Source organism: Giraffa tippelskirchi, chromosome 13, assembly GCF_054371585.1.
Source record: "Giraffa tippelskirchi isolate mGirTip1 chromosome 13, T2T-mGirTip1v1.2.pri, whole genome shotgun sequence".
Lineage (NCBI taxonomy): Eukaryota > Metazoa > Chordata > Mammalia > Artiodactyla > Giraffidae > Giraffa > Giraffa tippelskirchi.
In genome coordinates, this window is record NC_137287.1 from 121,201,886 (window position 1) to 121,214,762 (window position 12,877).

Below are 12,877 nucleotides of genomic sequence, written 5' to 3' on the forward strand. Positions count from 1 at the left end.
ACTCTGGTATTCTTGTTTGGAAAATTCCATGGACAGAGGAGCCTGGCAGGCTACAGTCCACGGGGTTGCAAAGAGTTGAACTAAACAACAGAAACAATAAGGAAGTAATCATTTTCCAATCCATCCTCACAACCCCACCAGCTTGCAGCCTCCCATTAATTTTATTTCTGATACGGTTTTTGAAAGTTTGTTTATTCTCTTCCTTCCTCATTATCAACAACAGTCCCCTTCTGTCATTCTTCAGGTTTTAGTGCCACATGGATGTCTTTAAACATGCTAATTAGTACTATTTAATCTTCCCATCCTTGCTTGCCTGAGAGCAAAGCTTCCTTAAACTTTGTGCTCCAGACACCTCACTCCACTCACCCTAGCGCAGGCCCTGGTTTATGTCGTGCCTGCCATGGGAAGGAGGAGTGAGAGCAACTTAATAGAATAAGTAAAGGCATGACACGACTTTTTATTATAATAAAATGGAAAGATAAGTATTTTAACCTGATGGGTCCCTATTTCCAGAGATAAAATATTACACTTTCTATTAAAAGATTCAAAACAATTTAAATTTTCTCTGTGTGGGCAAGGACTATCTAAATTTTTTAAAAATGATTGAAATCATATAGGAAGCATCAACAATTTAAATAAAATTTTTATACTTTAGAAAGTAACACAAGGCATGCTATTTGAAAAGCATACCTTAAACAAGGATATATATGCACAATATGTATGGCACAAGTGTGAAAATATATTTGCTATTGAAGAGCTCATGCAAACTGATTTTTAAAAACTAAGACTATGGGGGAAAACATGCAAAAAATCAAATATTTCATTCATATAAGGAGAAACACAAAGATCTAATATGTTAGAAATGTTGAAAATGTTAAGCCCTAATAAGAAAGAAACTGATGTTAGAACAAGGTATCCTTCTACTTGTTTATCCTATAAACAAGAAGAAATTTTAAAAAATTGCCCGTTGCCAGGAAAAGTGTGGAGAAATTTTCCGCAAGAGACAGTTGTGGGCAATTTCTATTTCTCACCTTGTCCCCAAGATAGAAATACTATTTGCTTTAATCTGTCTCCTGATTCAGCCCCTGTGGGGACTAGTTTATCAGCTTTAATTTGAAGGACCTTCACACTAATCTTTTGAGTTTATCTGTCCTTTCTTGCCATTGGGCCCATGGTTGAGGCCACCAGGTCCTACCCTGACAGTTCTAACTTTGAGTCTGAAGAAGAGGAGTTTCCTGGTTCTTTCTGCAAACAGCTCTACTTTCTCCCTGGAATTCTGCCTACAAAGGGAGGTGGCTGCCCTCGAAGGTGACCACTTTGACTCAGTTTCCATGGGATTTCCCCAGTTTTAGCACTGAGATTTCCTAAGAAAAAGCCCTCAGTCCTGCGCAAACTGGCACACCCTACTACTGTCTGAAATTAAACAGACAAACAAAAAAATCCCATTTCACCATTTCCCTGGTATATTAATTTCCTAGGGTTGCTGTAACTAAGTACAGTCTTGCCTCTCTATCCACGGTCCTACATTTGCAGGTTCAGCAAACTGTGGGTCGAAATTCAGCTGAGATTCTCCTGGATATGGAGGGCCAACTGGACTCTGCCACTTTATATAAGGGAATTGAGCATTTGTATATTTTGGTATCTATGGGATCCTGGATCCAGTCTCCTTCAGACACCAGGGGATGGTATATCATGAGTTGGGTAGCTTAAAACAACAGAGATGAATTCTATCACAGACCTGGAGGCTATGACGGCAAACTCACGATGTTTGCAGAGCCACGCTCTCTCTGATGGCTCTAGGGGAGATCCTTCCTTGCCTTTTCTGGCTTTTGATGATGACTGGCAATCCATGGTATTCCTTGGTTTAGTAGATGCGTGAAGTCAATCTTTGTCTTTGTCATGACTTGGTCCTTTTCTCCCTGTGTGTCTTCTCGGAGTCTTCCCTCTGTGTTGTGTGTCCAAATCTCCCTTTTAAATAAGAACACCAATCACATTAAATTAGAGCCCTGTCAAGAGTGACCTGATATTAACTTAGTTAAATCTGCAAAAACCCTTTTTCCAAATGAGGCCAGGTTCTGAGGTACTGAGGGTTAGGACTTAAAAATATCTTTTCTTTGTGGTGGAGACATGGGCTTTCCAGGTGGCACTAGTGGTAAAGAATCTGCCTGCCAATGCAGAAGATGCAAGAGATAGGGGTTCCGTCCTGTATCTTCCCGTTGGTAAGACCCCCTAGAGTAGGAAATGGCAACCCACCCCAGCATCCTTGCCTGGAAAACTCTATGCATAGAGGAGCCTGGAGGGCTACAGTCCGTTGGACATGACTGAGCACACACATGAGGGGAGACACAGTTGAACAGATAACGTGCTGTTTTGTGTTCTTTGCTTCTTGTACAGGAAGCTCTTTAATATAAATCACAGAAGATGGTAAGTGCAGGGTTGAAACACTTGTACTTCATCCAGTAGGAATCAGTGAGTCACTCATGGCTTCTGAACAAAGGGGTGACATGCTGTAAGTGTCATTTTAATAACATTACTGTGGTAATAGTGTACATGATGAATTGACTCATGATGGAAGCTGATTATTAGGACCCTGAGAAATCTTCTGGGCCTGGTGCCCAGCCACGTCACTGACTTTTGCTAAGATCAGCCTTGCTTTCAGGAGACATCACACACCTTCTCACACCAGGAAAGACATGTAAGACCAAGGCAGTATCCAGACATCTTCTCCAGAGATCAGTCAGGTCCTCATCATGCTGCTGATAAGCAACCTTGTTCTGCCTATGCTTTTGTGAAACATGCCCTTATCAAATGATAGGCAAGAATTCTACTGCTTACCTATTTCCTCATACTCAACCCATATGCTTATGTTTCCTGTCTGAATGTCAATCTTCCCTTCTGTTTACATTCTTACGTGTATACTCAACCACGCTTCAGCCTAGACCATGTCTGATTGCAAGTTTCTGCTTGCTTTCTTGGTGTTTGAGACTAATTTACATTCTCCTTAATGAGATTTCTTTGGTCTTGGCATTTTTCTTTGATCTCAATATTAAAACTCCTAGTAATGATCTAATTATTTTAAAATTCTAAAAGATGATGATGTTAAAGTGCTGCACTCAATATGCCAGCAAATTCGGAAATCTCAGCAGTGGCCACCGTACTGGAATTCCAAAGAATTTGGAATTTCATTCCAATTCCAAAGAAAGGCTATGCCAAAGAATCTTCAAACTACCGTGCGATTGTGCTCATGTCACATGCTAGCAAGATAATGCTCAGAATCCTTCAAGCTAGGCTTCAACAGTATGTGAACCGAGAACTTCCAGATGTACAAGCTGGATTTAGAAAAGGCAGAGGAACCAGAGATCAAATTGCCAATATCCATCGGATCAGGAAAAAAGCAAGGGAATTCCAGAAAAACATCTGCTTCATTGACTATGCTAAAGACTTTGATTTTGTGAATCACAGCAAACTGTGGAAAATTCTAAAAGAGATGGGAATACCAGATCACCTGACCTGCCTCCTGAGAAATCTGTATGCAGGTCAAGAAGCAACAGTTAGAACTGGACATGGAACAACGGACTGGTTCCAAATTGGGAAAGAAGTACATCAAGGCTGTATATTGTCACCCTGCTTATTTAACTTATATGCAGAATACATCATGTGAAATCCTGGGCTGGATGAATCATAAGCTAGAATTAAGATTGCCAGGAGAAGTATCAACAACCTGAGAAATGCAGATGATACTACTCTAATGGCAGAAAGTGAAGAGAAACTACAAAACTTCTTAATAAGGGAGAAAGAGGAGAGGGAAAAAGCTGGCTTAAAACTCAACACTCAAAAAACTAAGACCATGGAATCTGGTCCCATCACTTCATGGCAAATAGATGGGGAAAAAAGTGGAAACAGTGGAAGATTTTATTTTCTTCGGCTCCAAAATCACTGTGGACAGTTACTGGAGCCATGAAATTAAAAGATGCTTGCTACTTGAAAGAAAAGCTATGACAAACCTAGACAGCATATTAAAAAACAGAGACATTACTTTGCTGACCAAGATCTGTAGATCTGGGGCTGCAAACAGTGTGTGTGCAATCATAGTTCTGATTTATCAGGAGGGCTTCCTGAACCTTTAAGATATCTCCTCTGAGTTGAAGAAACAAGAAAGGATAATGAAAAGTGTGTTTACCAGTTTTGATACATAGCTGGCTGAGATGTATCAGCTCAGGTGGTCCCCCTTCTCCAGTCCATGTACCTCTCTTGACACAGGGATCTATTTTGTTAGGGAATCATTCCCCAGTTAGAGGAGGAGGACTTGCTCAGATGCAGATAATACATTTTGAGAATGGACATCTTCCAAATGCATTGTTTTCTAGTTTTTAGCCCTTGTTTTTGCTGTAGTTTTGCAGAGAAGCATCACATGTTGCCAGATTACCATGAATGGATTTTACAGAAGACGTGTGCAAACACAACATAGATTGATGCCCAACATTTGTCATTAATCTTTACAAGTGAGTGGAAGAATAACTCCTTCTAAGACTAAGTAACTTAACAAGTTTTCCTTTCTGCCACATCAAAGGTTTAAGGTCCTTTCAGACTCAATTCAGTAAGTAAATGTCTATTCAGTGGAATTACAAACCAGTCCATTTTGATTCTTGATGAAGAAGGAGGGGAAAAAGAGATTGGTGATTTCAGACGAGGATTCATCATATAATGATCTCAGAGTGGAAGACGGTGAGGGTGGCCAGGTCTCCACAATTCTCATCCTACTTCTTTGTTCTCCTGGTTCTACAACCTCTGTTTTATCTGTTCACTTGGGAAGAAATTGGTGTTATCTCACCACCTTCACAAATCCTCTTGGAAGGGGAGGGAGCTATTATTTGGAAATACTTCTAGATGATAAGTTTAACAAATCCTTTTATTGTGTTGTTATCACCATTCCTTTCTTGCTTATCTCTGAATTTTAGTCACATAGCCTACAAATTTTTATTGAGCACCTACTATATCCCAAACACTAATGTGGTACTTGGAATGCAACAGAATAAACAAAACTTCCCGACTCCTAGAGTTTGAAGTCTAATCAGTGAGGCAGACAACAAAGCAGCTACTTGGTTAAAATGTTTGTGTCTGAGAGACATATAACTTAAGAACCAAGTGATGGAGGGAAGGAAGTAGGGTAGTGTGGCTGGGAGGAGGATTGTAATTTCAGACAGGTTGGCCAGAGGGAGCTGCACTGAGAAGTGGCCTTTAAAGAAAGACAGGAAGGAAGTGAGGAGCCAGTTCTGAAGTGAGCTGAGAGGAGCAAATTCCAGGAGACTGGAACAGCACGTGTCCATGCTCTGCTCTGAGAAGGGACCGCGGCTCGTGTTTCAGAAATCGTGACCGACTGGTGTGCCTGGACTAAGTGATGGGGAGACAGGTCATGGGACCAAGTCATCCAAGTTTGTTAGGTCCCATGGGGATGTGACGTGAGTGCCAGCAGCAGGTTCTGGTGAGGGGGTGCCTCAGTGTGAGCTGTGTTCTGACAGGACCATTCTGGCTGCTGTGAGTGTCATATGCTGTAGGGAAGAGGCAGGTTTGCAGTTCATGGTTATAGTTCATGGAAGAGAGAGTGGTGGCCGGGACCAGGGAGGCAGCGGTGGGCGGGGTTGCTTCCTGACAGCATTTCTCCCTCTGCCCGTTCTTGTTTCTCCGTTTGTAGCAGTAGTTACTAACTCACAGTTATACTGACATTTTCTGCACTTTCATGAGTTTCTGAGCCCTGTCTGTTCCCCGGTTTCATTATTATCAAGCAGCTTGGCTGTGATAGACCGCTGATCTTCATCTTCATGTTGATTAATTTTATTTTCACATGTATCACCCACGTCTGCGACATCTTCAGCAGCGGTTTCACATGATGAGTCATTTGCGAATGACAGACTTTCATTATAGGAGTCATCCTCGGGGTAGCATGTGCTGGACTAGACTCAGGTGAAATGTTTGCTCAGTTCTGCTTAGAGCTCCTTCTCAAGAAATGGGATTTGACGGGTTTTTTTCTGAGTCCAACCACTGTCAAAATAATTACAAAGCTGTTTTCTCTTATTTATTTGCTTATCAGCTGGAAATTGTATTATTGTTTTACATGAGAAATGTAATTCCAGTAGTCACAACTTTCAAATGAAATGATAAATGTGCCACATTCTGAGTATATGACATGCCCATTTTGCACCGAGGACCTTGGTTCCATGAGCTTGGGTTCTAGGAGGAACCTCATTCCAGCCAGTCCTGAACTGGCTACCTGATGTCTCTTGTTTATGGCCTGAGTTGCAAATTTAAATACCTCCTTGTCCCAGGAATTTGCTGAAAGCGGGCGAATCAGGCAGTTGTAAGAAAGCAGAAAGTAGAAGGGACAATGCCAAGCGGGAATCTACAGTGACGAACCAAAGCCAGCATAATTTGCTCTTCCCAGTGAAATGTGGTCCCAGCGTTGACAAATTTCTTTAGAAATGGGCAATCTGGGTTATTTTGACATTCTGATTTTCAATCTCTTTTCACTTTCTGAGCAGCAAAAAGGGTCTTTAATCAAATCCAAGTTCTCCCGTTGACGAATGCACCTCTGCACTTCCTGTATGTATTATGCTGCCTTTACTTGCTCCCAGGGATGGTGAAATCCATGCGTGATTTAGTAGAGGTGAGGCTTGTCATGGACTTCCCTGGTAGCTCAGATGGTAAAGTGTCTGCCTACAATGCAGGAGACCCAGGTTCAATCCCTGGGTCAGGAAGATCCCTGGAGAAAGAAATGACAACCCACTCCAGTACTCTTGCCTGGGAAATCCCATGGACAGAGGAGCCTGGTGGGCTACAGTCCATGGGGTTCCAAAGAGTCGGCTTGTCATGACTAATAGTACTGAATCTTATTCAAGGAGGTTTACTAACCTGCCCAGTTTTGAACATCCGGCCTCTGAGTGATCTGAATATTGAGTCTTGGCCTGAATAGACCCTTAAGATCTTGGTTCTGTGTGATGCTGTGCATCAGTGCTGACTTACTGTTTGTCAGTTTAAGGGGTCTACTTGGCCTCTGTAAGTTTTCAGTTCAGTTCAGTCACTCAGCCATGTCTGACTGTTTGTGAGCCCATGGACTGTAGCACGGTAGGCTCCTCTGACTATGGGGTTTTTAAGGTGAGAATACTGGAGTGGGTAGTCATTCCCTTCTCTGGAGGATCATCCTGACCCAGGGATAGAACCCAGGTCTCCTGCATTGCAGGCTGATTCTTTACCATGTTATTAAAACAAATGGGTTAATAATTATTAGAGCTGTTTTGATGAGTAAATGACCTTATGTGTACAAAGTGAACAGGACAGGGCCAGGCATAAAATTAGTGCTGTCAGGTTCATATGTTGTCCTCAGTGATCACTCCTTTCATGTGAGAAGTGTGGCCCAGTGTCTATCTGCACTGATAGCATCGTGGGCATAATGTCTCTATTACTAGATGCTATGACAGTGAGCATTTGCCCCCAGTTTTTATGACTAGTGATATCTGCCAGTGAAGCTGACTCAAGGATTTGAAGACTTATGGTCTTTTCTTTAATATTCAGTAAAAATAATCCAGCTGACTCAGGCCTGGAGCATCACCTGGCTTATAAGGAATTCTCCTTTTTTGATCATCTTTTCTTGGCCACATGGATATTGCCACTAAGGAATTAGGAGACAGAACACAGGATCTAGATGAAATCCAGCCCCACAGCTAACCTATTCTGCTACCAGGGCCCAGGCACAGTGAGTTAAGATTTAAAGATAAACATCAGAAAATATAAATAAGATACATAACTATAAAACTGCTCCAGAGAAAAGTTGAAAACAAGTAAATCCAATCCACTAATGAAAGTAAACGTTTGAAAAAAACTACATGCAGTAATTAAAAGAGATATGTATATAAATAACTGAATTAATATAAATCCATATATGAAGAAGACACATGTTTTAAAATAATAAACATTTTAATTGCATGTAATAATATTCAGTATGGGTGAAAAACAGGGCTACATATACAAATGTAAAACCAAGAGAAATATTTGTTAAGATGGCAGAGACTTTGGCCAAGTTAAAATGTTGATAAGAGGGTATGGATAGGGAGAAATGAGAAGAGAAAGGAGGTAACACATAGATTGATGTCTCTGAAAGCAAGGAGAAATTGGATCCAAAGTCAGTTGGAGGGACTCCCCTCAAAGAAGAAGAAAAATCCTCCTGACTATTCAGATTTACAAGTTGTGATTCGAGTTAATAACTAAGAGTCCTCTAGTATCACCATGCTGGGAGGGTTCTTTATAATATTATATTTTCTCATCAGAGCATAATGGATGTTTATTACTAAGAAGTTAAAAAGACAAATATTACAAAGGAAAATATAAGTATTTCCTGAAGTCCATCTTCTAGCTTGCATCCACTGTTATTTTAAATAAAAATCAATCTAATTCAATTTTTTATTTTTTTTACTATCAGTTATTAAATACTACCCATCTTTTGATTTCTTTATATGTCATCTTTCCATTGAATAAGTAAGACTACAGCTGTTATGATGGAACAAGAACAGCTGAGGATGAAAAAAATTGTGAGGAGGAGAAAGAAATGAATGAGGCACTTTTATAAGCCTTCCTACTCAAAGTGTGGTCCACTGACCAGTAGCATCAGTATCACTTGGGAGCATTAGCATTACCTAGGAACTTGTAAGAAAAGCACAATTCCAGGTCTCACCCTAGACCTGCTAAGTCAGAATCTGCACTTTGAAATATCTCAAGGTAATGCACACGCACAATAAACTGTGCAGTTTGGAGCATTTTCCTGGGCCATTATTCAGTGTATTCAAGGCCCCTTTGTTCCTGATCGTGGACAGTTCTGCTTGAGTTCTGTTGCTGCTCCAGCTGTCAAGGAAGTTGTTGCATCCATCTTTTTCAGCCTCCCTCTCTCTTCTCTCTCCCCACTCTTTCCCTTTTCCCAGCCCTTGCTCTTCCTTTCAACCCTTCCAACTCTCCCCACACAGCCACGTTCCTTCTCCATTTGTCCTCCTCATTCTTTCCCACTTCCCCTTGTCCCTTACACCGTTTCCTCCTCCTCAGGGTTTCCTACAGCCTGCCGTCTCCATAGCTCCAATCAGATCCTCTCACCTTCAGGAATTCTTCCACATTTCTGGTTTAAGGACGTTATCTTTTCTACTTGCTTTGTAGTATCATGATTCAGTCAATTACAAAAACACAAAGAAACAAAACCGAATCAGTTTCTGGAATTTCGTTAAGTTTTCGGAGGGAGGAAGAATACGTTTTACCATTTTCATCCCTGAAATGTCTCTGTATCAACCACACTCGTTTCGCATGTGAGCTCCCGGAAGCAAAGTCTCTGTTATTTGTTTTTATTTGCTTGGTGCCCGGCACGGGGTGCTGCTCTCGCTTGTTTATTAAATGAATGTCATTGTGGATTTGGAGAGATCAACTGTGTGTGGTTGTTGTCACTGACTATACAAACTGATTTGACTCCCATTTCTCATGCCCAAAGAGGGTTCTCAGAAACCAAGTGATTGTTTGGACAATAATTTGAAAACAATTTTCAAGTTTCTGTTAGTCCTAGTGGGTTGAACTTGAGTGTACTGTTAACCCTTTCTTAGAAGAGTAGATTGGAGGTGGGTGGCAGCCTAGTGACATTTTGGTATGAAGCTCTTCACTTTCAAAAATTAATTTAAAACAATGAAAAAATGTACTTTGAAATGATTTTTGTCTCCCTGTTTACTCAGTGTGATTTATTTTGAATGCATTTCATAGCACCATGAGGTGTCGGAGCTCCACCACCACCTGTTATTTTGTAGGGGAAATAAACAAGACCTCTCTCATCAGATGAGTTAATTACGCTGACATATTCACTCCTCCCCAGAGATATCATAAACTAAAAGGCTGCAAGCCTTTAATCCAAACAAGCAGGCTAGAACCAAGAGCTATGCAGTGGGAGAGGGTACATTTTCTTTGAAAGAATCAAAAGCTCAACACAAACTTGATCTTGGAGGGCAAGATAGCTTGACTTATCAAACGGGGTCCCATCCAGAGTCACGTAACAAATGTGTAGGTGAGTTGAGCTTGAACTCATTTCTCAATATTCTGGCATTGTCTCTCCACCTTGGTGCTTCTGAGTATCGTGTGGTCATTTTCTTTACCTGCTTCCTCCTGCCATGTCTCCCTCCTCTTAGGCATCAGCCTGGTGATGGCTGTGCATGCCGAAGGGCATTTGCACTGGGCAGAGTGTTGTACAGTCACCACCAGCTGCAGTCACAGTGGTGTTTGTCTTAGGGAACTTAGGTGGTCCCGTGGGGGGAAGGCTGCTGTTGATGTCTTAGGTCAGATTGCCCAGAAGCAGAACCTGAGATGAGGATTCACATGCATGGGATTTATTGAGCATGTGCTCCCAGAAGGATTGTCTAAGGAGATGGGGGAGCAGGGGAGAAAGGGGAAAGCAAGCAAGCAAGGGGTGAGCCTCAGCCTGATCCTGTGGGGAGCTCTGGAGTGTAAATCACACCTCAGAGCTGCTCCCAGCTGGTGGCAAAAAAACTAGACTTTTATCTTCCTCCTCCCATCCGTCACTGGCTGAGAGCCAGCGGGGAGGGGCGTAAACCCCCAGGAACTTCCCCGGTTTTCTTTCATGCGGCAAAGAGGCCCCTATAGCCTGTGTGTTAGTCACTCAGTCATGGCCAACTCTTTGCGACGCCATGGACTGTAGCACCCTCCGCTCCCTCCCTGCCGCCCCAGGCGCCTCTGTCCATGGGATTCTTCAGGCAAGAATACTGGAGTGGATTGCCATTCCCTCCTCCAGGGGAATCTTTCCAACCCAGGCATCGAACATTGGTCTCCTACATTGCAGGCAGATTCTTTACCATCTGAGCCACCAGGGAAGTCCCATAGCCTGTGGTGGTCCCCTAAAAAATTCACAGTTACAAGCAAAGTTCACAGAAACTCGAGGTGAGGGTCAGGGCACAGGACATAGAGAGAGACTGTATGTAAAGGGGATTCAAGGGTATGTGAGAAGAGCTCAGATAGCATCTGCTGCCTTGGGTTAGCAGAGTGGAGGGTTTTATGTCTGCAGGCTGGGAGCTGGGAGAGGAGGACACCTCCTTCATTCACGTATCCATGCACTGGGCTGTATGCATTAGGCATCTATACTCAGTGCTTCTGGCCTGTACACCTTTTAAGGACCACTAAAATATTTGCGATCTAAAAAAGTAATTTAAAAAATCTACACATAAAAAGAAAAAAATGGCTAAAATGATCGATTTATTGATTCAACAAATATTTATTAAGTCCATGCTAAGTTCTATGTGGTTCTGGATGCTAGGGTTATTACAGTGAACAAAACACAAAAATACATCCCCTTGTGATGAAAGTAGAAAGACAATAAGCAAGTAAGATATACAGGATCTCGTGTTCATAAATTCCATAAAGAAAGTGAGATGGGAGGTGGGGAGGACACAGGACGCAGGCTGGCCCAGGTGGGGGGGGCGTAACTGGACTTGGAAATGGGCGATCAGGGAAGACTTCGGAGAGAACGTGATGTTTGAGCAAAGGCCTGGAGGAGATGGCGGGGTGTGCCATGAAGCTTTATGAAGGGGAGATATTTACGATGAAGGAAAGGCAAACACAAATATCCTAAGGTGTGAGAATGCCTCACATGGAGAAAAACAAGGAGCCCAGAGTAGCTGAGTGATTGTGTGTGGATGTGAGAGTTGGATCATAAAAAAGGCTGAGTGCAGAAGAATTGATGCTTTCAAATTATGGTGCTGGAAGAGACTCTTGAAAGTCCCTTGGACTGCAAGGAGATCAAACCAGTCCATCCTAATGGAAATCAAGCCTGAACATTCACTGGAAGGACTGATGCTGAAGCTGAAGCTCCGATAGCTTGACCACCTGATGTGAAGAGTTGACTCATTGGAAAAGACCCTGATGCTGGGCAAGACAGGGCAGGAGGAAAAGGGGGAGACAGAGGATGAGATGGTTGAGTAGTGTCACTGACTCAATAGAATTGAATCTGAGCAAACGCTGGGGGATGGTGAAGGACAGGGAAGCCTGGCGTGCTGCAGTCCAGGGGGTCGTGAGGAGTCGGACACGACTTGGGGGACTGAGTGGCAGCAATGGAAGAGTAGCTGGGAGTGTGATGGGGAGAGGACGAGGTCAGAGAGGAGCACAGGCTAGACGGTGCCAGCCGAAAGGGTGCTGTTTGATTTAGCAACCTCAAAATCGTCATTGCATTTTAAAAATGAACAACTTGCTTCTCTCACTTCCCTACAATTCCTGCTGTTAGTTGGCGTCTAGGACAAGCCTATGTAATAACCGAGAGACCTCAAGATAGATTCTAACAACATAGTCATTTACTTCTCTCAGGCAACAGTGTAAGAGTAGGTGGGTGGTTCAGGGAGGGGCCACGGTGAGGCTGTCACCCAGGGGCCCAGGTTCCTTCCATCTCATGGCTCTGCCAGCCTCTGACGCATTGCCCTTGTCTGCATCACTGGCCTCCATTAACCTGTTCCAGCTCAAAGCAAGAAGGAAGGAGGGTAAAATAAATCAAGTCACCTCTGCCTATGGATCTGAATCTGGAAGTTCACATGTGTCATGCCTGTTGATACCTGAATGACCAGACTTAAAAGCATGGCCGTTGTGAGAGGCACAGAAGAGCCTCCAGCCAGGCGTCTCCGTGTTCTCTAAAACCTGGGAGGGTGGGGAGTGGATTCTGTTATGAAAATGAAAATGAAAAACGGGAAAACAGATCCCGAGGCAATTAGCCTTTGGCATACATAGTCGTTGCTGGTAACAGCGAAAAGCAAGTCAAATAAGTAACTTAGAGCTAAATAGGGATTTCCAGAAAAATTCTTTCCCTTTA

General features: G+C 42.7%; 1 protein-coding gene and 1 non-coding gene across 2 annotated transcripts in view; both read left to right on the forward strand.

The window, feature by feature from the left end:
- TSHZ2 (teashirt zinc finger homeobox 2) overlaps positions 1 to 12,877 on the forward strand; it is a 909,619-nt gene that overhangs the window by 117,140 nt on the left and 779,602 nt on the right. The gene's annotated exons all lie outside the window — the stretch shown is intronic.
- Positions 6,681 to 6,753, forward strand: TRNAC-ACA (transfer RNA cysteine (anticodon ACA)). The gene has a single exon. It is a non-coding gene; the product is annotated as a tRNA-Cys (tRNA).